At 38.2% G+C, this 25,385-nt stretch overlaps 1 protein-coding gene and 1 non-coding gene across 6 annotated transcripts in view; both read right to left on the bottom strand.

The window, feature by feature from the left end:
• Positions 1–25,385, bottom strand: part of MACROD2 (mono-ADP ribosylhydrolase 2) — an 881,430-nt gene that overhangs the window by 455,419 nt on the left and 400,626 nt on the right. The gene's annotated exons all lie outside the window — the stretch shown is intronic.
• On the bottom strand, positions 24,704–24,894 carry LOC116994841. Its single transcript, XR_004417592.1, has one exon. It is a non-coding gene; the product is annotated as a U2 spliceosomal RNA (small nuclear RNA).

Consider the following 25,385-nt stretch of genomic DNA (forward strand, 5'->3'; position numbering starts at 1 on the left):
CTATGTGCCAAAAGATGAGCTGACAGGGAAGACAACTGGCCAGAATGCGCAGGAAGGCTTTGAAAGAAGTAAAGGAAGGGACACTCCCAGGCTCCTGGCACATACCTCCAAAATATCCAGGGAGTTGAAAATGAGTAATAAGAAGTAACAGAATAAAATATTTTATCCCTGATTTTTTTATATTAATGAAAAAAAAGATGATAAAAGCCCTCAGTATTCTCTGGTTTCTACAAAATCCTCTACATCACTTTTTAAATCATTGCACATAAAGGGAAAAACCTATTGCTGTTTTTTTAAGGTCTATTTCTAAGGAAACACTGAAAATGAGCCCATTCTATGACCTTCACTATTGAAGTCTTAAAATTCTTCACAGCTGTTATTCCCTCATAAGAATGGCAGAGACTGCACTAGCACTCACGCAATGAAGAAACCAAACTTCTTTCTTTACATGCTAGTAGTTAAACCATGTTCCCTTAATTAGTCAAAGTGAAAAATGCACAAACTCAAAAAGGAAGGACTTTCATCATCACAAATGTAATGTGATAAACTATGGTGTATTTCTAGTTTCAGAACACTGCCCCAGCTGGATGCACTTCTGGGACAAACCAAAACCAGTCCCCGAAACAACAAAGCCAGGGCTACAAATGAAATAAAGTAAGACCTGGGCCACCACTCAGAAAGGTGTTAGTTTGGAAATGGACCAGCCTGTACCTGTGAAGCTCAAAAAGAAGGAAATTTGGCAACAGTAATGCGAAAAAAACAGTTCACACATCTGTTCTGAAAAGCAATTCTTCATACTACCTCTTTCTCCTGGATCACTCAGCTCCTACGGGGATGGAAGGCCCAGAGTCAAAATATCCCTACTCAGAAAACATCTGAGCATGAAGTTAAGCTTACATGTCATTGCTGACTGGAACCCACTGCTCAATTTAGCAAGCAATTTAAGGAAATGATTATTCAGAAGTGAACTTATATCCAAACCATCTGAACCTGCCTTATGCTTATTGTTAAGTAGATCCCTAAGAAGTTACGTGAAAGAAGTCATATGGAAGTGCTTTTTAAAAATTATTTACAAGCAAATGTGTAGAGCTAGCTGTCAAAACAAAGGAAACAAAGGAAACAAAGATGTCACATGTAAGTAAATCTGAAGAGGCACAGTTTTTGCATTCAGAACATAACAAAAATCAAATAATGAGCCAGGATGACAAATTTTCACATGAATACTGAGATTATCTTTTGACAAAACTGTCATCCACATAAGATTTTATTTTCAGTCTACTAAGGATTCTGGTATAGCCTGAGTAGTTTGTGCAATATGCAATGCCACCAGGTGTGTGGCAATCTGAAGTGCTAATGCTTGGATTGTCTTCAAGTGAATATTATCATTGCCCAAATGGGTCCCACTGAAAATTCTTTGCACCAGGAACAAATAGGCTGCTTACTGCTAGGAGCAGTAACTAATAAAAATATGTATTTCTATTTTAGATAACATTTTCCATACAAGATCTTCTATTGCTGGTAACCTTTTGTAGCAGTTTCCCACAAATATAGCAAAACATGTGCAAAAGATGTCCAAAGTCTTCTGCATATGGAGAGTTTGATAGATGAGGAACCCAGTTTGAATCTAAGAGAAAATGGATTTTGATACTAAAAAAGCATTCAAGTTGGAAGCCACTTTTTCGAAGATGGAGGGAGGCAGGACATGGAGACCACTGTGGAAAATCTGTTTAGAGCTCTACCCCCAGGTGTCTCCTTCTGCTAAACAGAAATTGTAAGAACTACACAGTAATTGTGGAAGATAAAGTGTTGCTGCTTGAGTGAAGTTTAAAAGCAGCATTGGTGGGGAATATGGAAGCAGGAGAAAATTTCGAGAAGTCACTATGCAGCCTAAGGAAGTTAGGCTGGGTGTGGGCATGAAGACCTACCATGAAGGGAAGGTGCAATGTAATCCTCCAGATTCTGTAGGCTATAGAGAGAATCAATTGGATAGAAAAGCTGGAGAGTTTGAAGAGTTTTCTTACTTATTATTTTATTATTTCTATTCTATTTATTTGTAGAAAACATTCTGTCATTTTCTTATCACAGACTTCAAGCCTGTGTTGTTGGTTACCACATAATGCTACAGTTTTAATGGCTTGGGTCGGTTGGAATCTTTAGTAACACAAAATGAAAATTATAGCAACAACAGGCTCCTTGTTCTACTCTAACACTTCATCCCATAGGCACGGAAAGCCTGTTCACTACATCAAGCAATAGAACACATAGGATTTATGCTGCATGCCTCCTGAAATTAAAGGCATCTCTACAAGGAGGTCAGTTTTAAAAAGACTAAAAAAGAGCAGGTCAATCCCTTTCTTCGCTTCCCTCCAAAAGCCTTTGAGGAAATTTGGTCAGGAGAGTTAAACAGAGGACCTTCAAAACTGGGATAAGCTGAGTTCAGTTCAAGACCTGGTCATATTAATTGGGAGAAAGCATTTAAAGTTAAGAAGCCAAAGTCACTTAAATTTTAAAAGTGACAGTAACTGTTAGGTGTCAAACAGGGTCAAACACAATAGAGAGGACTCAATCATCACTATGTAATGGACGCCTCTTTAAAAGCTTCTTTTAAATTCATTTTCATTCAGCATTTTGTACTGATAGAACAGGCTAGAACCAGGGACTCCACTGAAAAAAGGCCACTTTGCAATCCTCTCACTCCCTGGAGAGGAGCACCCCGAAATACTCCAAGCATTTGCATCTGAACAAAGCACTGTGGGTCTCGGAACTGAAAAGTAACACACAGTCCAACATATAGGAATTCCTGATGGGCAGGGAAGGGCAGGGGAGTCCCATGGCCTACTGTGGCAGATCTCTGTATCTCTCACTGAAATATTAAAAGCACCTTTCATAACCTGTGAAAACCTTTGTTATGCTGTGTAACCCCCCCGTCAGGCTCTTGAAAATCACCTCTTCTCACTTAGATTGTTCCTGCTCTAGCAAGGGAAGACAAGCTCTGTGGCTGTCGAACCCTGCCTGATATCAGGGAAGTTCCTGCATCTTAACCCTCCCAGCACCCCACCAGCAATGCTGCTCATCTGGGATCAGGCAACTCAGAACAATTTATGGAGCAATTGCAGCTATTTTCACTCCATTATTTACACGTTGCTCCAGGCAAATCATGGCAATAAAGCCAAATTTTCAAAGGCACCACGTTTGCAGGGAGGAACCCTAGAGGGAAAAACACAGGAAATTATCACTTAAAAATCCTGGAGCAGTCTCTTCCTTTATCTTTGCTTCTCCATCCAGAATATAAGAATATTGCTAGCTGCGTAGCCATTTTTAATGATGCTTTAACAATTAATGCATTATAGTGTTATTTAAGTGTTGCTAGAGATTAAGGCCATGAGAGACCAAAGAGCACAGCTGAATATGTGGCAACCAGATTCCCTTTGAAAAAGAACAGTTTAGACCATGTAGTTTAAAGTTGGCATAGCAGAATAACAAGAGAAGGCTGAGCAAATAAACAACTAAAATATTTGGACAAGAAGCAAAAGACAACAGACAGAAGAATAGCACAAAAAAAAGAAGCATTTACTTTTTAAAGCAGTGAAAATATGGAGAATAGGAAAGAGAGGGGAAATATTAAACAGTAAAATAGGCAGGAAAAAACAAACATAAAGTAAGGGATAAAATGTATTAGAGATTAGAGATTAGGAAAAAAATAAAGGAGAGAAAAATAAAATGAAGCAACATGCTGCAAATAATTCAGTGTAAATGTGCTTCCATTTGCTGAACTTCCTAGGAACAGAAACCCAGGGATTTTTACCTGGAATCTGGCTTTGGATAATTACAGAATGCAGTGAAATTCTCCAGCCTGAATGATGCTGTCAACATGTATGAGGACAGAAGCTTTTGCTGCATCTGACTCAGATTAGGAATTGGCTTTACATCCAAACTGAAGTTAAAAGCAGGAAAAGTGAATCAGATCTTCCAATTTTGACATTTTTCTAACACACACCTCCTTCTGAGGCAGAAACCTAAGTCAGTTACCAGGCTGTTAATGTCTCTGTAGAATCTCTCTCATAAAAAATTTGGAGCAAAATTCTAAGTAATCAAAAGATGAGAACTTGGAAGTGGGACAGGCAATGGCCAGGATGGCCTGTCTTCCTGTATCCTTCTCTTGCAAGGAAATCTCAGCATAGATTTTTGCTGTAGGTTCTTTGACAAACAAGGGCATTCTGTTCCAAAATTTTCTTCAAGTAGCTATACATGCTAAGAAAAATCTGTATTGGCCTCTGAGGCCATTGAACTTTAGATTATTTAATTTTTTATTTTTGATTATTTCACTTTAATTACAGTAATTTCACGATTATAAGCCGCACCATTTTGACTAAAATTCTGGTCCGAACCCAAAGTGCGGCTTATAATCAGGTGCGGCTTATATATGGACAAAGAACGAAAAGTTGCTGTTTTAGTTTGGAGGACAGGTGTCTGCTGAGAAAGGCAGGAGTTTCTCTTTGAAATGGAGAATGCAAACCCCCTCCCTCCAAATTATTATAATTTTGAAATCAAGGGGCTTTCAGGCAAAAACATGGGAATTAGGAATAACAGTTCTTTACTAGGGAAATTAAAATAGAAATACAGTACTACAAAGAAACAAACTCCAAACCCTGACAAAGTCAGAGTACAACCTGACACCGTCAGGCAGGGTGTTGGTAGCAGTCCCATTAAATGGTGATTGCAGTCCCCTTGCAGTGACAGATGTGGCTCAGTTGAAGCAGTGTTCCTGCAGAAGGTGCAGTTTCCCTCTGGAGGTCCAGTGGTGATGTGCAGAAATCCGGATTTCCACTGGAGTCCAGTGGAGAAAGGGGCTCCCTTAGTGTCCCAAAGCCTCTGTTTTTATCTTGGTAAGAAATGTTGGGCTCTTCCCCCTGGCTGGAGCAACTCCCAATGGGATGCAGTAATTTTATCAGTCACGCAGTGGGACTCAATGGGCCATTAGCAGAAAATGACTGGCTGGAGGAAGGATGGGTTGTGAAAAGGTAAAGAACAATGCCCTGCCTGGTTTCAATGGATGGCCCATTAGCAGATTATCTGCCATTGAGATAAGGATCACTGTCCCCACCCTCAACAGATGGTGATAGAACAGATACCTTTGATCACACTCTGTATTGTAACATGCGGCTTATAATCAGGTGCGGCTTATATATGGACAAAGACCAAAAAGTTGCTGAAACCCAGAAGTGCGGTTTATAATCAGTGCGGCTTATAATCGTGAAATTACTGTAGTCAGAATTTTTAAAGGTGCTTCAGACTGCATCTGTGTTCCATGAATCAGGAAGCCATGCAGGGAATTTTTTATAGAAGCAGTGTAGATCTGAATTTTGGCACCTTTGGGTCGGCTGGCAAGCTTTAAGGGAACGGCAGCACACTTTAACTCCTGGATTCTGGCTTACATTGGATGCTTAGACAGCTCACCTGTGTAGCCAACATTTAATTTTGCATAGTTCAGCTGATAACACACTTTGGTGTATAAAGAAGCCAACTGCATTAGGATTTCCAGCTATCTGTCACAAGACATGTAGGTCACAGAAACTCAGTGTCAGATAAAAGGAGCTAAACCTGATCTCTCTTTTGTCTCACAGATTACAAACTATCCCTGAGTCTAAAAGAAGATGTGTAAATCCTAATTATTCAGGACTGCCAGGAGTATCAGTTTCTTGCACAAAGAAACACCTGGCACAAAATAAACCTGAATAAGTCTGATGTGAATATTTTTTTAGAGGACTTCCTGAGCAATGTCTTCCCCATCTGTTCTTCCAGAGCAATGGGAAGCTCTGAATCATACTTAAATTATTATTTAATTAAGATGATAGACTAAAATAATTGCATACAGAAAGCTTCTCTCCAAATTCACATGGCTGAAAACCTGATCCTTTACCCACAGCCAAGGTCCCCTTGATGGTGACTCAGACGTGCACCATGCATATAGAGGCACACTGGGAATTAATACAAAGGTTCAAGCTTGTGGAGAATGGGGCTGCTCAGAAACACTCAGTAGCCTTTCTGCAATTAGAAGGGATTCATTTGTTTCACACTCCCTCATGGATGCTATCTTATGCTCCTGGTAGATTCCAGCCAACATTTATTCAAACTGAAAATCCCAATCTCCAGGACTGTCCAACAGAACAGGTCCTACATTTATCAATCAAGGGCTGCATTCCCCTGGGGACTCAGCAGTCTGTAAAGCCCTTTGGGGGCTGCATGTACCATTTTTATTTGGTAGGATTCATCAAAGGTATTGTTTGAGTCTGAACTTCTTTGCAGCTTCCCCAGCCAAAAGTGCATTTTCACAATATGTAGCATGTATTAAATCACTATTCTCCAAGATGGGACTTCCTTACCTAGCGGACAGACCAAACTCAAATATTAATAGCAACTAAAATAATGTAATTTCCTTAAGTAATATTTAAATAACGTTTTGCAAGAATAAAATAAAATTGCAGTATTCTAAGTTAGGTGAAAATAATCAACCTATTTACATTGAGTTCACAGAAAAAGTTTAAATTTAACTTCTGTTAGTCTATTTCATGTGTCTGGACATAGAAATATAAATGACCTTGACATAAAAAGAGAATTTTCAACATAACATCATTTACCAAACAATAAAAGCTGCTAAATTCAAAGGGAACATCAACCACACAATTGGCTTATATACACTGTGAAATTTCCCTTCCTAAATTTTGGCTTGAATACCATTTGACATATTTCCAGCAAAAAACAACAAAAAAAATTCCGTACTTGTGCCCTGCACAAGCTAGGTGATTTATTCTGAGGGAATAAAAGTTTTCTCAAAGTGTTTGATAATGGACAACTTCCATCAATCACTGTGGCATTCTCCTCCTGTGACTTTCTGTGAAGTCTCTGAATGACCCTACTTCCTCTCCATCCAAAAGGCAACATGAGTTTTGTTTAACCTCCCTAACCATAAAACACAGCTCTTCTCTTAATCTGTCATCTGCTAATCAAGACTCCATCCGGAAGGGCCCTGAATATCCATTAGCAGCTGGAATGCTGCATTGAAATCCTGGCTCCTAGCAGCAAAATGAAAGGTTTTGTAACTATTACTGGTCTAGGATAATTCTTCTTCTACACATGCAGGTGTTTGTGTGAGTAATTTTAAACAGTTGTAGTGTAAAATACAGCATAAATCCCACAAGTGCTAATGTAGAACCATCTTACCCATTGCTCCGATAGGGAAAAATTCTAAAACACAATCTCTAATAAAGCCAAGGGTTTTCAAGGAGTGTGAAGGGTATTTATTACAATGCCTCTGACATACCAATTGAAAATATGGTACATTCTAGTTATGGACACGATGAAAATACTGCTTTGAAAATGAAGACCAGCTTGTTTTGTGATGGTTACAGATAAAATATTGGAGGAGGCAATGCTGCTGTGCCTACATAAAATGACAGATAATCCTTAGGGTGACAAATTACAGTTCAGCAGGTAAACAAGATTTATCCATATTTTTTAGATGAAAGTGGTGCTTCTTAGGGTGGCTCAGCAACTGCTATTAGTTTTCAAAATCTCCATGTATTTCAGAGGTTTCTGAAAGACTGCATGTACTAATAGATCTTATATAACCTTCATTACCAGCATCTTATTAATAAGGTATTAATTTTGCTCTATCCTGATATACAAAATGCAAATCAAGGACCAATTTTGCTCAATTAATATTTTCTTAATTTTTTCATTTGTCAAGTGAATTTGGAACTTTTCTGCTCTCAGTATTTTAAAGAGAGAAAATCAAATTTTGCATAGACCTCAATTCTCAAATATGCTGTGCTTTCTACACGTTTTAAACACATTTTTGCCAGCATTTTTTTTCAAACCTGTTTCACAGAGTTATCCTAACAGCTTGCACTACTTCACAATGGAGAAACAGTTAGAAACAGTTCTTTTACTATCCTGCATAAATGACCATTAAATGATATAACATACTATAATGACATGAAAATACTAAATGTTCTTTCATTCCAAAAATGCAAAAAATCCACCCAACCCTTTCCCTCCCCTCTTTCTCCCAAATGCTTTCAATTGCATCAGCAGGTAGCAGGCTGAGGTACAGAATATAAAATACAGTGCATGTAGCAACTGCATTTCAGGAATTTTACCAATATGAAGATTTATGGCTGTCACTTTACACTCAAATTCTGCAACATCAAAGAGTGGTGTTAAAGCATGAGTGACAGCAAAGGCAACAGCTGTATGGATAAAATATGGTTGTTTTAACACCTTCCTTCTTGATGTAAAGAAGGTCAAGGGACATTGCTTTCATACTATGGCATTCAGGGTGAGTGTAAGTTCATCAGTAAAGCTTCAGAAAAGGAGTTTTTGAATAGTCACTGTGCAGAAAGGGGTGATGGGGGGTGGAATTAAAATCTGAGCTTCCCTTCATTGACACTGTGTAGATTAAATATTGGGAAAAGTTGCTGTCAGAGGTTTCTGCTCTTGGGATTCCACATATCAAAACCAGGAGCTTTCTGGAACTCTGGAAACTTATGCCCAAATTCCCAGACAAGCAAATAGTATTGCAGATGAAAGACTGCTGACTGCTGTGCAGCTAAACCCTCTAATTTACTTAGCATATTCTCTTTCTGAGATCTCCTTGCAGCTGTTCATGGCAAGTGATCCAAGGCAACATTCCTGTGCTTGAGACAAGCATAGCAAATTTCAACTAAGGAGACACTTTTAGGAAGAGGTGAAAAGCATCAGAATTCAAGAGAAAAAGATTAACACCTCCTAGTTCTAAAGCATTCAAAATGTATGCACTGATTTTGTAGTTTCTACAAAAGATAAAAGCTTGTGCATGAAACCTGAAATTAGTAAGATTAAAGAGTAAAGAATTTATGCATTTCTTTTAGAAACAAGGTCAAAAGTTTCAGCCAGTGAATTTATAGATGTTATTTTGTCCTTGCTGCATTTGCATTATACTGTTACACTGAGTTCAAATTTACTTTGGGAAATATTAAATGTAAGTGAGTGCCATTATGAAGTGGGTGAACAATTACTGAATCTAGTCTAGGGGAAATGGATAAACAGCATTTTTATTAAAAGGTCAAGTTAAAGGACTATGAGAGTGGAGGGAATGGGGATACTGGGAAGTTATCGGGGACCATACACCTTTTTTTTTTTTTTTTTGCAGCTCCTAGTCAAAGGCTTGGAGATATCCCAACCTCCAAGGTCAGCCAAGATGTAGACAGCTCAGTAACACCCCTTCAAAGCCCACCTGGACCAGGGAATTCATGTGAGAAATGGAACTGAGAGGATGTCATGTCACCCAGGCAGGACTTGGCAACCTATAGTTGGTATCTGCAGATTTTCTTGAAGGCTTGAAGGATACTGTTTTCTGCCATGTCTTGACTTCTACACATTCTGATTGATAAAATTTGGTAACAGTTTTGTTTCATTTTGCTTCTGTGAACTACAGTTCAGAAACTCAATCAGGAAAGTAACTAATAATTAAGATTTTAAAGCTAGAATTCTCTTTGAGTTTTGCTCATTTCATCCTGTAACATTTACCTTTCCTGAAAACCAGTTGGTGCCTTCTTGCTTCCAACTAATCCTGACTGTTAATAGGAATAAAACGAAATTAAATACAGTGTGTTGAATATTAGAGTCTGAAAATCTGCTTCCAGTAGCAATTGATACTGATAATTTTATTTCAATATAATTCCTAGAAATCTTAAGAAGATTTTCAGTGGCACCTCACAATGCCACCATATGTGTCTACATGCTCTAGAGCATTTGTGCATGTCTCATGGTGAACACTCACTGACACAAAGGCACCAGTGCAATCAGCCATGCAGCTCTTTGTACAATATTTCTTTCTGCTCTTTTCCAGTCTCCCACTGTTATTGCAACCTGCCAAGTTGTCAGGAAAATAGTGTCAGCTGCAGTTCTTAAGTTGTAAGTAGACATGTTTTGCATCCAGGTGCTCTCAGGTTCCCTTTGGTGCAAGTTGGTACCAGCTCAGTCCTCTGGAAAGCATTACTGGGATTATCCCCAGCTTCCCTAGTCCTTCACAACATCTCTCACAAAAAATTAACAACCTGATCACCTAAATCTACTCATTTCTCATAGCTCCTTCCTTCTGGGGACCCTGGATTACAGTGCCTCACTGTTCCAGGGACCAGGGCTGGATGATACATGTGCCATACGGCTTTGTAAATGAACGTCTACTTTGGACATATGAAGAGATAGAAGTGTCTAAAAAAACAATATCAAACACACACCCTCCATCCCCAAGCCTCACTTTTTTCAGTCCTGAATGGCTTTGGAATTTAGTGAAGTCCTTTGGCACACTGTTTTCTATCTAGGCAATAATGTCTCTCTGTCCTCCAACCACGTTGCTCCAGCTCCCCAAATACTTCAGAATTATTTTGATTCTATCACTAATCCTGGTTTCTTTGCTTTGCTCTAGTTTTTAATAAATTCCCTTTCTTCTCAAGTCTCCTACCTCTGCAGGGGAAGAGGACACAGGAATCTCAGTCCATGGGTTATTTTGTTCTAAGTGAATTATTGCCATCAATGGAGAAGACACCTGTGAGCAGTAAACAGCTCAGAGGCTGACAGCTCAGACCTGCTCTCTGAACCAGCAGCTACCACAAAACAATTTAAAAGCAGTCACTCAGCCCAAATTAGTTATACACAAGGCCAGGAGCAAAGAGCAGAATGATCTACTGGGATCTTCTGAAGGCAACCTGGCTGAACTGAAAAGCAAAACTGGCAAATTTTCCCTGCCCCTGCCCTTTCCTTCTGACCACACCATAATTGCCAATGACACAGTGCAATTAAACACCAAGCACCTCATTAGTGCCATAGTAAAGGAAGAGGGAAAACTCAGGCTTGTAACACTTGCCCACAAGCCTTACTCTCTCTGTGTAAAGTAAATAAAAACAAAATTCCAACCTTTGCAACACCATTTTCAAAAAACATCTATGAAGAACAAACGCGTCCTCAGAAATGCCAATGGGAAAAGTATTCCCTCAGAGTTTTATGATACTCTGCCATTGGTCCTAAAAAAGACATTGCTCAAATGTGCACAAAGCTAATGCTGCAGTTCCCCACTTAGCAGATGTCCTAAGATACACAAGACTTATTTTCATGGGTTTTTTTCAGACCCAACAATTAAAAATAATTTTCTCAAATCTGAAAAATCCCATAGAGATATCAGGCACTTACACAGTGAGTCAGTTGCCTATTGCAAACATGACTCACAGTGTGGAGAAACCCCTACTCTCTTATAAAATTCACAAAAAGGAAGGAAAGGAGGTAGAGCTCCCACCACCATAACACACAACCTGTTTGCTCTGTGCCTGTCAGGTAGGCTGGGAAGTCATTGGAAAAAGTTCTGTGTTCATCTCTTGCACAGCCCTGTGCAAATTGTAGGTACACATCTAAAAGTATCTCATTATTGGCACTAATTTATTGACAGCAGATAGTTCACTGCAGATGTCAAATCTCAAGTCCATCATTTGTCCTGGGGGGAAATACTTACAGCGAGACCTATCACTCTCCAACCTGTAAAAGCAGCTGCAACAGCTGCCAAGAAGAGGTACTTCAGGTGATCCATAAATGTCTGGTTCTGTTATGTTTTCCTGTGCTAACTGCTCTTTTGCTTGGCACATCATCTTTACTTTCCCCTCATTCAATTCAGTTTCATTGTGTATTTATGTCTCCCTTTTCAGCATCACATTTCCTTCCAGCCATCTTGCACCTTCATAATCAACTTTTCTTCCCCCTTTCTTTTTCTCTCTCCTATTGTCTAACTGGAACTAGTCTGATATGTGCTGACACCAATGCTGTGGATTTTAAGTTATACTCTTACCAATATCACTCACCCCTGGCTACTACAAGAGACCTACAAGAGAACATAAATCCATCTCCATATCCTTCTGCACTGGTAATAATAGCTGTTTTCTAGGCATTTCGAAAATAAACAGTATTAGCAACAATTAGATCAGCTTGATTCAAATCCTCCAATGTATGGTTATACCATAGAGTTGCTTAAATGACGCATGCAAAAGAGCATGTAAAATTTCACTGCTTTTACTGATTTAAAAACTTACACTTTTTAAAATGCCATTGAGGGAAAATGTCTTTGAGGAAAAATCCCACAAACACATTCTGAGGCTAAATATTGTAGTTGAAAGTAAACCAGGCTTAAAATAAAAAGTTGGCATTTTAAAGGCCTGCAAATAGGATTAGATCTACCAAGACTGTATAAACATTAATAAGTGGAGCCCCATTCAGAGCAAATGTATCTGAGTCACGTGAGGACCAGCAGGAACTCTTTTTAATTTGCAACCAGAAGGTCTGGAGGTTGAAAGAGGTAAAACAACTCAGCAGAAAGGTTCACTAGGACATAGATTAGGATCTTACACTTTCAAATGTCTGTTTCTGTTGGCAGCAGCTCTGTCTGATCGCTGCTGAGCTTGAGTGCTCGCCCACTTTACATCTTTAGCACTCTAAAGACATAAAAAATGGAATTCTTTATTCAAGCTGGTTCTCAACCCGGCAAATCCTAAACAGCAGGTTTCTGGGCTTGGATATTTCTCCCTCCCAACCCACTCCTAACCCCCACTGGTGCTGAAAAATAACATGACAGTAGTGAATTAAATGCTAGTGTTGTCCAACTGTTGCTGTGTTTCAGAACTAGAGACTATTTCTTTCTACTGTGTACTCCTGGTGAATGTTTTCCACAATTCCCCCCTCTGGAATGTTATCTTGCTGTATCTTAGTTGTATGAGGAGCCCTTGCTTCTCTGTGTGAGCCCCTGGCACCAGAGGTTCATTCCTGGTGGAGGGCTTTGTCTTTCCTGTCTTGCTGAAGGACATTGCAGAGTGGATGCATTTGAGATACATCTCTTGCCCCTCAGCACAACAGAAACAGAGATAAAAATCAAGAACAAAAAAGTTTCTTTTGTATCTTGGGTTTTTTGTTTTGTTTGAGACCTTGGCTTTACTCATGACAACCAATGAGAAAACCTGCAGTGAAGATCAAAATCCCATTCGTGGTTTCAGTAAGGATTCATCCTTAGACAAAAGGAGCAAAAGTTTAGGAGTTAAAAATTTAGTGGAAGTTTAGAAAAGGAAAGGCTAAGTGTAGCCTAAAATGTGATGTGAAAAATGGTAAGAATGACAAAGGGATGGTAGCCATAGACCACCAAATCCCTTGCCAAAGTAAATGAAAAAGTCACCCAGGCAGATAACATCTGGATATATGTAACCTCAATTTAGTCAAAATCCTAATGTAAACAAGTCCACTGATAGCAGAGAGTAGTTAAACATTCTACTGCCTTCGGATAATCTAAACCATCTTCCCTTCTCAAAAAGACTAACAAACCTTTCAATTATCAAACTCTAAGGAAGAAACTGACAGATATTGGAAGGATTCCATTAAAAATTCTCGGTTTTTTTGCTTTGCAAACATCTCTGCAAGCTATTTTTTTGTTTGTACAGAAACTGCAAGAGCTTTCCAATGACTTAATACTTGCAAATAATGGTAATATGTGGTACACTGATTATATATAATATAAACACAGTGTATTTTGATCTATTTTATTAGACCGATGCAAGGCTACACATTCTGCTGACTTTATAATGATATTATTAGCTAAAGTGATATCAATATTAAAATAAAAATTGAAAGAAAATGTATTTTCAACTCTGTAACATGCAGTTTTTATAACATATGCATACCCTCTTCAAGAATTGCAGAAAAAAATTGTAGTAGTCATTCTGGGAATGGTAACAGTGCAGCAAGGGAATTCAGTCTCTAACAGATTTTATATAAAGATTGTGGAGGATGAGTGCATACATAACTTATTACATCAACCTAATTATATATTGCAATAGGCATTCAGTCATCCCCTCTGTCAACTTACTGCATTAATATATTATCACTGCTAATGAAGTTTCGATGGTAATCTGAAACATCTGCAACAAGTACCATCAAAGCCATTGAATACAGAATAGTATTATCAAAATACATTTTTTTTTTCCCCAGGGCTAACAACTTAATATAGTTCTAGGGTAAATGTCACATCAGAAATAATTCATATATGAATCACCTTTCATGCCTTTTTCTGGAATGCATATGAAATGGAATAATCTATATATTTCAGCAGAATCCAAGCAATTTTTACGTAGAAAAGCTGAAGTTGATCCAGCAGGTCAAAATCAAAGGCTGAAGAACATTAACAAGGTTAGGAAGTACCAAGGAGTTACAAGAAGAAAAGAATTCCACGAAGTTTCATTACAAATGATCACAATTAAAATGAAAATACCATCCATGTGGGCACCAGCAAATCCTAATGGCAACTAATTACATAAATTCTAAAACTTCTAAAATTCTGTTCTCCTGTACCTAACAAAGCTAAAAAGCTTTAAAAAATAGGTCAAGTCTCTCTCTGCAGCAGTGACAGAAGTATTAAACTGGCTGATTTTAAAAAGAAAGGGATTATCAGAACCCTTATTTGCACGTAAAAATATGCAGAAAAAATCACCTCAAATGAAAGTCAACGGAACCAATATTATGCTGGAAACACAAGTAAACCTGATAAACAACACAGACAATGTGAAAATAGACTATGAAGTTTCTAAAAAACAATAAATCAAAGGGGAAACTGGATATTTTAAAAAATTAAACCTAAAAGTGAAAAGCTTGCTCAACAAAAACTGTTCTGGTTTATATGAAAATAAAAATGCTACATTGTGTTTGCAGTGTTCATTGATAACTTCATTTTAAGATGTACCTCATCCTGACTGAGAGATGAACTGACCTCAGCTCTTATGTACTGCACAAGGTAAAACAAATATGAACTAACTTTATAAGGGCTGGAGATGGAATTTCAAAATATAGAACCCCTGAAACAATTTGCACAGTAAAAAATCCCATTCCGGTGCCATTTAATAATGAAGGAATCTGGAAGAGATTACCTGAATTTTCTTGTACACACCATTCCCAAATATATAGACAACATTTTCATAAGTGCAAAGATAGAGAGATTTAACTTTCAAGACAGTCACAAAGACAGCCTCAAATTAATCATTGTGAAGGGGTTATTCTATTGCTTTGCAGTTGGTTTACACTCACCTGGACATTCTGGATATTCAGATATTCAGGGTACTCTATCACTTACACATGAGGATGTTAACAGTGCTGCATCACACATGAATGATAGAATGTCATCAATCCTTGTGCTTAGATCCCATTTTATACTCTTATTCTCAAATGCTGGGATGCTTAAATATTTTCATCCTAACAAACAGATACCCAGAAAAAGAGCTTAAAATGCATGTTTCAATCCTTCATACTCCTGCTACATTTTGGAACGAATGACTAATCACCTGCCATATATTGCAACTTTACTGTGACAATCCTTCTATTGAAGAAAATAAAATTAATTCTGAAATTATTTGATTTTTCATTATGATACTGACCATTAAAAATGGACAACTTATTTCTGCTGGAATGTAACAGAAAACAGCAGCTCAGAAGTAGCTCATTAGCACACATATTGATCTCCTTGAGCCAGGTTTTGAGAAAGAGAACATGGGCAGAATCCATGTTTTTTTTTAAGTATTACAATTCAGATCTTTAAATTACATTGATGTGTGTATTCATCCCTAGTTTTGTGTTAATTCAAAGGCATGCTGGGACTGTTGAACTGTGCATCCTGCCCTAATTCAGCCAGCCAACAAGGACTTTCATTCAAGCAGCACTCCCAAAGTAACATTGCAGTGTGCTCATCCAGGGGCTCCAACTTTCAAGAGTGCTCAGTGCCCTCTTTAGAATGTACATTGTGAAAAAAATACTTTCTAACTCCACCCAAACTAAATGCTTCCAGCTTAGAGATTGAACACTCTAGAAGTGGAACTTCAGTCGTCACTGGTGAACTCTCCTCCCCTCCCTTCCCGAAGTTTTTCAGAAAAAAAACCCACACCAACAAAATGTATGTACCACAGAGCTCATTAACATCTGTATGATAGTCTCCACTAGCTGCAGTACTCCATTTCAGAAATAATATTTCTGCAAAGTATTCATGCTGTGTTAACCCTCCTAAGCCATGCTGAAGGTAATCACAGGTACACCTGTTTCTGTCATATTTAAATTCATAGCCTAATTCAATTGCAAATAATTAGCTATTTATCACCATGAAGTTGACATTACAAAATCAGAAAGGGTCAATATGATTCTAATCATTTAACAGAAGACAGAGGCCTTAAAGGAGGAAAGGGGAGAAAAACAAAACAAAGCGTAGTAATGAATCCCACAGTAAATCAAATACAATCAGTTCTGCTTGCCCATCATTCCCCTGGACAATCCAATTCCTTTGTTTTTCCTTACAGACTTACAGAATTTATTGCCATACATATCATTTAAGTCCATCTTTCACTTTTATAGCCTGAAGAGGAGAATTATTTAGTCAAAATACCATGAGTATACAGCTCTTGTAATACTGTTATGACCTCGGTTTCTAACACCTACGCTGGAACATTACTATAAGTCACAAAGTTTTTTCACTTGCAAGGACATCTTAATTATCCCACCCATGACATGAATGTTTTTGGAAGATAAAGTCTGTAATTAACTTGTTGCCAAACAATATGTTTACTGTCCCTGAAGGTCAGTTCTAGTATAAAGACATGAGGACACTTAATGCTGGGAGAGGTGCATTGTAACTGCCATCAAACATTAACCAAGTGGTGATCCATTATCTACAGCAGCAGCAATGTAGAGCAGGAAAATATTCTAAGCACCATAAAATGACTGAGCTAAAATAAACCTCTCCTGCAATACATAAGGCTTGCAACATGCAAGTACAACTAGAGATATTGTGGTTGACCCATTGTAACTAGACTTGCTAGAAATTCCACTTAATTTCAGTAGTCAGTTAGTAACAGGAGAATTTGCTTAAGACAGTCAAACAGGATTGCTCCTGTGCTTGCTGATTGTCCTTGTTGGGAGAATTTAGGTTTTGAAACTGTTTTTAAAGATTATACCGAAACAACTGTGAGAACTCCTTGCCTTCTTGAGTTCTGAATTTAAACTAGAAATTTGCATACCCCAGTTTGAGTACAAAACCCATGATCTGAAAAGGGCAGGTGAGGATGTCTGAGTTTAGGTGTAACAAGGGGTTTCATTAGCTGTGCACAAAGCCATGAAGGGCAGCTCAACACTCCTGGTACAATTCCTATACCCAAGTAGTCCCCTGTTCCAGGCAAAGGAGAAAGTAACCATCTTTGAGTAAAGATAATTACCTCAATTAGTTGTGTACATGAGCTAGGAAAGGTACAAATAGGAAAAAAAGGACAAACAATGGAATAAAATTAAGGATAATTATAATAAAGAAGTATACATAAAGCATTTTGATGCTGTTGTGCCCAGTCTCTGACTCACATCATCATCATTATTCTGTATTTTAACAGGAAACCTAACAGACACTTGGCCCTTCCTTTGCTTTACACTCTGCTTACAGTCAGAGACAGATGGAAGGAATGGAAGGCAAAGAAAAGCAATGAAGAAAATCACGGAGAAAAATAATCATCTTTGCCCAGCCAGACCCACTCATTCATCCCACGCTCACAGCATGCTCTCTTTCATGTAGAGGAATAGGTAACAAGTGAGAACTTGTGTTTTCCTCAAAGTATTGGACAATATGGGAACAACTTGTGAAGAAATGGCATATGGAACAACCTAAACATGGTAAACAGGCAAGAATGAAAAAAGTAAACAGGAAAAAGAAATTTGGATGAGAAAATAGGAAAGATGAAAATGTCTATTCAGATAAAGGAAGGAAGGCTTCAGCTACAGGAGGGAAAATATTATGAATTTAGATAGGGAAAGAAACAAGGAATCTGGCATGCCAGAATCAATGAATGTAAGACTTGGAGGAAGGGGAGTCTGGAGACGTTCACATCCAGGTCTGACCATTAACACTGCAATGAACTAGTAAACAAAGAAGTTCTTCAGGCATATAGTAGGCCATTAAAGAAGATACTTTGCATTTGTGCCTTTGATGCAAAACTAGTTGATTCAAGTCTGTGTTGTTTGAAAAACTCCTGTATGTCAGCACTTAGATACTGGAATAGCTTGTCTGTGTTGAAACATGGACTATTTCCTGGTTTTCCATTGAGAATAGATTGGATTACAAATTCCCCCACTTTGTTACCAGAAGCCTTTCCATCAGCTGGAAACACTTTTCAATCCATCTTGCCAACTTTTGACCTATGCTAGTTACTTTTGGAAGGTGAAACCCATCAGGATCAGGCATGGATAAGCAATTCTCCACTGAGAGCATGTCAAATAGACATGTAGCCTCCCCTGAGCCAGAATGCAGCAAATGTGCATTTCTCAACAAGGGACACTTAGAGCTGCTCATATGGAAGCAAATAACAAGAACAGTCTGCACTTCTCTGGTAGCTCAGTGTAGGCACCACACATGCTATTCATTTTCTGAAACAATATTGGAAAATGCTGTTCATGTGCTGCCTATAAACCAGCTAATTAAAGAGCAGAGCATATTAAAGGAATTGAAAAAATAGTTTGTTTCTGCAGCACAAAATGAAGAATCTGACTGCTAGGAAAAATAACTCACATGCTGTTGCACTGTATATATTTGCCTGAATATGATGGTATAAAAGGCTATTATATGGTAAGAGAAGGCTTCAGCTAATCTCAGCCCAGGAACTTTCCATCTTCTTCCTTCACTACTGCCAGTGGTCCCCCTGAAGCGTCAGGCAGCTGCAAGTTGAGTTTTGACTGAGCTCTCACCTTTCTATGTGGATCGGTCTCTATGGATGGCTGGAAGCTCGTGACACCTGATGCCACAGCAGCATTATCCTACAAAACTGCAGGTGGAAGTACAACCAAGTCCTTCTTCATGTTCTTCCCATCATTACTCTTCAACATCCATCCATATTTTTAATTTTTTTCTTTTTTACAAGTCACCACAAGTCCAGCTCTGATGTGTCTTTAATTTCCCAGATGATTTCCTGACTTGTTGCTTGGAGGAAGGAAAGCTTCCTGCAGGCTGGTTGCACCCAGCAGAGAATACAGATGCCTTGTTGCAGCAGGAGAAAATCAGAGCTGAAATCGTTATCCCCTTTACCACCACCCCTCTCCATCCTCTGCGTAAACTCTCTGACAGCACTCCCCTCTTATCTTCTTAACAGTGTCAAGCAAAATGAAAAGGTTAGACTTGAAGTCTTGTATGTGGCCTTTAGATTAGACAATCCATTTTTTTTAAAAAAAAACAACAAACCCTACACACAGCAAAATATTTTTAAAATCAGAGAAACACAAAGGTTCAAGGACTAAATTTACTACTTTAGCTGAATTACATGTGCTTTAATACTCCTCCACAAAGAAATACTTAATATCATCCTTCCCAAAGTGACTATGGAAGCCAACCACATGACCAAAATTTTCCTCCAGTATCCAACAACATATTGCAGATGCAAATCCCCACACTTTGGAACACCACCACCACTGCTCCTTTGCATTGCTCTTCATACAAAAGGGATGCTAAAAATGGAAGTTGTAAGTTCTCAGTTTCAATCTGGTCAAGGCTTTCTCTTGCATTTTCTGTATTTAGCATTTCCCTGTTCAATTGTCTTTCCTCTTCCACATACCCACATTTCCTTTTCTTGTTCTGTTGGAGGCTATTTGGACAATTACACAGTAAGTGTAGACAGTGCTGTGAAACCCTCTAAAAAGCTTAGTGTGAACCAGACTCACGGGGATCACAGACTACCCCTCAACTTGACTCATAGCAAGAGCCATAGGCAAAGTCTCCCATGGAATAAAAAAAAAAGGAATGTTACTAAATTTTCAGTCTCCAGTGGTACGTGCCAGGACATGTCCACTGGATGATGGATTGCCCTACACGTGGATCAGCAGTGGTTTGTTACTCCAGGCTTAAGCCAGCTGAATGGAATAACTTTCAGAGTAGTTAATAAGCCTTTGCATAATATCAGCTTTTAGGTTTTCAGTCTTTTAAAGACAATTTTAAAGAGGTTTGGGGTAAAAACACATGGGCCTTAGTTTTGCATCAACACCATACATGATCAAAACAACTTGTTATCTAAGATTCTTATGTTTCTCTAGAAAATAAACGCCAGTACTGTCAGGAAAGGGAAAAGTTTATTATTAAATTCCAGCTATATCATCTCTCATAATATTCACTTGAAGACAGCAAAGATTCAGCACTATATTTTTCATCCATCTCTTTGAAATAGTATTGCAGAGAAGCCATACAAAAGAACACCTATGTAGAAACACACATCTCTACAGTCCATGTTGTTATGCTAAAATAATTTTGCAATTAGTTTAGTTTTAGGGTAGAAAAGTAATTCAACAGAATTTGACACAGGATGACTGCCCTAAGCACAGAAAGCAATTTTGTTTAAACACATGTAGACATCAAGCCAATGGTCTACAACAGCTCAATGCAAAGCCAATGTGCACGTCTCTGCTGTTTTAATGGACTGCTTTAAACGTGAAAGAAATTCATGCATTTCTTCTGCATGAAATTTCCCCTCAAAAAGGAACAAGAACACCATCTAGTTTTCCAGCAGGTACAGAGTAATTAAGCAACTCAAATCATGACCCCACTGACAAACCCCCCTCCCCATCAGATCTACCCATCAATGAAGACCACTGAGGGATCAACCTGGGAGTTATTGTGGGATGCCTGATCCACATTATATTCAATTGTCCAAGCCACAGCACAGATAAAATAATAAACCTGTTAGGGCACAGCACAGAGACCACATTCCTGTCTCATGAGCAAAACTCTCAAATGAGGAAAGAGCTGTTACACTACTGCAATCTAGTTAAGAATACCAATAATAAAATACTATACCTTTGAGTATTTTGAACATGGAATTAAGTTATTTATTCAAAGTATCACATAACAGCACTAAAAGCAACAGGCACTTTACTTTTTCCATGTACAAATGAGTTTTGCATGTAGCTAGCTAGTGTCTTGCCATGTCATGACTGCAGAACGACAGCAGATACTTATCCACTCAGCCTTAATTAATTTACTCCCAAATGAATACTGCATTTAGAAGGAAATGTAATTTTATCCTGGAAAATCACTTCACACAAATGGGACAAACTGTTACCTCATCTGATTTGTATCTATTTTCTAATCATACAGAGATTTACTAGAAAAGAATTCAAAATTATTCTAAAAATATGCAGCTGTTATTGCACATAAATATTCCATCTTCCTCTCTGGATAAAATCTTTCTGAAGGAAACAGCAGGCTTGCTTAAGGCTTGTTTTTCTTACATCTCACATGGACGTGCCTAAAACACTCATATCCCTTTTCCATCAAACTTTACATCACCTATGTGGAAATATCTACAAGTTCAACAATGTTCTGCTGCTTGTGTTCTGCTATTTTGGTGTTTTAATTATGTTACTTCACATGGCAGAATGAAGTTTGACATTAGCATTGAATCTCATAAATCATCACTTTAAGAAAATGCATTCCCTTGAGGAGAGGTAATGCAGGTCATATGGGAGTCCCTGTTTTAGCTTCAAACCCTGTTAAACAATCTTAACAATTTTCAGAAAGTCAGGGGTAGGATTGTGCCTTCTGAGGCACATAAGAAGCAAGTTATATGCTAGCCCTTTGTGCAATTTTTTCTATTTGTGGTGGAAGTTTTTGAAAAAATGTATTAGGAGTTAAAAACAAAAAATGAAATTAAATGTAAATTCTACATCAATTCAACAGTGCTGGCTCTGGAAGAAAGGCATGAAAACACAGTGTCTCAGATTTACAGTCAACATGGTGCTAGAGATGTAGAGTCCCTAACATTTCCTTCTCCTTTTTCATTTTTCTTCATCCTTTCACAACTTTTTACTAAGGCTGATGATATAATACAAAAACCAATATAAACACATAAACATGAAAACACAGTTTTACAATGATATTCAATGATTCAAGATGTCAGAAGCTTATATAGACTTTACAAATAACAAAGGAAATCATGCTGCAATCAATTCCACTAGAACTATTTCCTTAGAATGCTAATTGTTGTTTTTGTAATGGTGAAATCATGATCCCATAGTATCCCTCTTCAAAGGCAACCAATCAATCTGGTCTGTTTATTTACTAGTGAAAGTTAAGTTTTAAGCTGAGGCAGCAGAAATTTTGCATTTGCATGGCACAGCTTCCACAGTAGTGTGAGCTGATTCTTTGAATCCAGTAGGGATGCACACAGACAGGGATTGGTATCAAACACTGTGACAGCAGCAGACGTACTGTGGTCATCTGCAAAGGCTCAGATATTTCTCAGTTTCTTCTGAAGAGAGCTGCAAAAATGAGGAGGTGGAAGTGTGCAATTCCTAAGGAGGAGGTGGCAGTGCCCAATTCTTTAAGGAATTGTGTCCAACTGTCCAACTCTTTCTGCTGTTCTTGCCAATTCTTTCAGCTTATGCATTAAGGACATTTCAAGGAGCTCCTCTCCCAGTTTGTCCCAGGTCAGATGAGGAGTGGCAACAGCAGTGGATGCACAGTTTTATAAATGAATTAACACTCTGCACTCCCTTTTCCATTTTTTCAGTCTACTGATAAAGGGAATATTTGGCTATTGCTAACAACTCTATTTTACCCCAATGCACTATCAATAGGATTTCTGCATGTTAAAAATCTGCACAGCAAAATGCAGATGTCTGTGTTTTTCCAAAGACTGTCTCTGAAGGCACAGTGCATGAGTACCCATGGCCTCACCTGGGTTTAAGGTATAGAACCACTCGGGCAAATTAGCAAATTGGCAAAAAGAGAAATTGATGTCACTACTTTCTGGCTGAAAATGAGAAATCTGGGATACTATTGCTACAGGCAAGTGGCACATGGATCCTTCTCTGCTCTGTTGCAAGAGACTCTCTCCAAAAGAACCAGAATGCATGTGCTGACTTAGGGCTAATGAAGCCACTTCTTGAATGCTGGCCTGTGTCACACGCTGAAGTTGCCCATGGGGTCCTGAGCTGGCCTTACCTCATCTGGGTGCATATAACACACACTAAATTAATTTTCTCAGAGATAGAAAAAAAAGAGAATCAATATTTACTCCAGGATCAAAATGCTTTTCATTTAAAGAACTCAGCAGTCTAGAAAAACGAGGAGCAATCATTTTGTTCCCATGACAAACAAAAGCTTCCTCACTAGTAGACACTGGGTATTGACAATAACCTGTGAGCATCATAGCATGCATAGTAATGAGATGGCATTTTGCTGCAGTGGATTTCTATCTTATAGACTGCTAGGTGTGGATCTAAGCAGAAATATTCAATAATCAAAATACAGTATTTTCTATTAAATAGTAACATTAAAATAATTACAGACAACAAACACTTACTTCCACACTCCCCACATAAGCTCTGTCTAACATGTCCTAATTAAAATATTGAGGGTATAAAGAAGGACTAGCAAATCACCCAGTGATTCAAAATACAAGGAATGTGAAGTTTAGGGGTTTTTTTGAAACTATTATTTTTTTTTACTGCAATTAAGTTGGTAGTGAACCAAGCTACCACCAAAAATGTCACACCAAACTAACTTCCTTTTTATTAACCATGGCAGGTCAAATAATTTTAAAAATTGAAGGTGTCTTGGTAATGAGACTTAACTCAAAGAAACTAATTTATGGTGACATGGGTTCCTCCATTCTGTATTGCCTCATGTACTTAATAAAACATGCTTGAAGGGTCAAATTCTTCTGTCATCTAAAAACTATTTTGATCACTTTCTATCTGAACTGTATTAATCTTATTTCTAATAGAAGACCCAGTTTTCACCCTGTCATATCAACATGGTCTTTAGTGTTTCAAAGGATGTCTTGGGCCATGCTTGTGATCACCTGCTGCCTTACCTGGACCTCAGCAGTGACTCTGTCACAGGCCAAATCAAACCAGTTCCTGGCAGCCACCCACTGACTGCAGCATGTACAAACAGTTCTGCACCTCCACTTTATTAAATGGACTGAGATGGTATTTAATCAGTCAAAAAATATTCAAGTGAACACCAGCTCTCCGTAGTTTTTGGCCTTTTTATATATTTTAAACACTTGTGTTTAAAAGATAGTGTTTCCTCAAAGATACTGATCATATCTATTTCTTTCTAATACACTTTAATCAAACCAAATCAAATCGTTTCATTTCACCATCATGCAGCATGTTTCCTGTTGGACTCAGCAGTTATTTCTGATTGCTATTTATCTCATTTTTCAGAAAAACACTAAGAGTGGTCAGTGAAAATAAACAGCACCAGTGATGCAAGAACTGGCTGTGCAGCAAGGACAAGATTAAGACTGGCTCAATGTACCCTGTAGGTACAAGGTAACACCCAGTCCTGAGGATGATAATCTGATTTTATAATACTGAACGTTACAAAATAGATAGTAATACAGACTGAGAAGGTGGTGAAAACAAGATTAAAATAAAATCAAAAGTGCTACTTTATTTTATTTTATTTTATCAGGGGTTTTATGGAGGCTCGGGAACTTCCTGGGCTGAAAATTGGTGGGAATTAAGAGAACACTGTGGAGAGGCATAATCTATGTTTGCTCTGTTCCTGCTCTTCCCTTTGCACTCTTTTATGGTCATTAAGGGACTTATTGCTCTTTTTTCTCCTCTTCTCTTTTCACACCATTCTGGAAGTACAGCTATAGCAGGCTTCATGCATGGAGAGGATGGCATAAATTCCTAGCACATTTCCCAGTCCCCAAACTCATTTAATATAAAATCCTCCAGTTGAGGACATAACAGATATTAAACTGATAAAAACATATGCTGCACTTGATCTTTGCCAAAAGGTCAAGAGGCAAACACGAATCAGCAGACTCGATGGTTTCTTGCTCTGACTCAGTGCACATGCTGAGACTGAATCATCCCAAGATTTTAACTCCACACTAACAATTATGCAGCTTTATCATTCAGATTCATTTCAAAAAAGCTTCAGACAGACTACAGACCCCAAATAACTCACTCCAGGATCTCAGTGAGCTCATGATTTGACACACACAGGAACTGTTTCAGGACAGGAACTTGGGAAAGTTAATGATGCCATGTCTAGCCTCTCAAAATATTTCAGTCTTGAGCTGATTATTTCTTCTATGGTAAACTAAATAAAAAGAGAAAACATCTAGCCCTTCTCTCTGACCTCCAAGCTCCTGCTGCTTAGATGCCCCAACCCCAAATATTTAAGTAATCTTCTGTTTTCTGAATCATAAAGGGTTGGTTTTTTTTAAGAAACTCGCCTCCCCTACAGAAACTATTTCACAAAATTCTAAAAAGTTGAGGGAATTTTTAATAAATAA

Source organism: Catharus ustulatus, chromosome 3 (genome assembly GCF_009819885.2).
Source record: "Catharus ustulatus isolate bCatUst1 chromosome 3, bCatUst1.pri.v2, whole genome shotgun sequence".
NCBI lineage: Eukaryota > Metazoa > Chordata > Aves > Passeriformes > Turdidae > Catharus > Catharus ustulatus.